Below are 221 nucleotides of genomic sequence, written 5' to 3' on the forward strand. Positions count from 1 at the left end.
GTTTGGGTCAACCCCAAACGCCCCCGCGAGCTCTGTGTCTGTGACCGCAAGAGAACAGGGCCACTGCTTCAGCTCAGCTCATGGCCCTTCTACTCCCCTGGTTTTTGCCGGGGAGCGCGGGGCGTCTGATGACGCGGGACGTCTTCATCGTTCCGATCAAAAGCGTCCAAGGCGACTGGGCAATCTTGCCGAAGTGGCGCCTCAAACTCCCACGAGTTTTC

Source organism: Plasmopara halstedii (assembly GCF_900000015.1).
Source record: "Plasmopara halstedii genome assembly, contig: Scaffold_3120, whole genome shotgun sequence".
In the NCBI taxonomy this organism is placed as follows: domain Eukaryota; phylum Oomycota; class Peronosporomycetes; order Peronosporales; family Peronosporaceae; genus Plasmopara; species Plasmopara halstedii.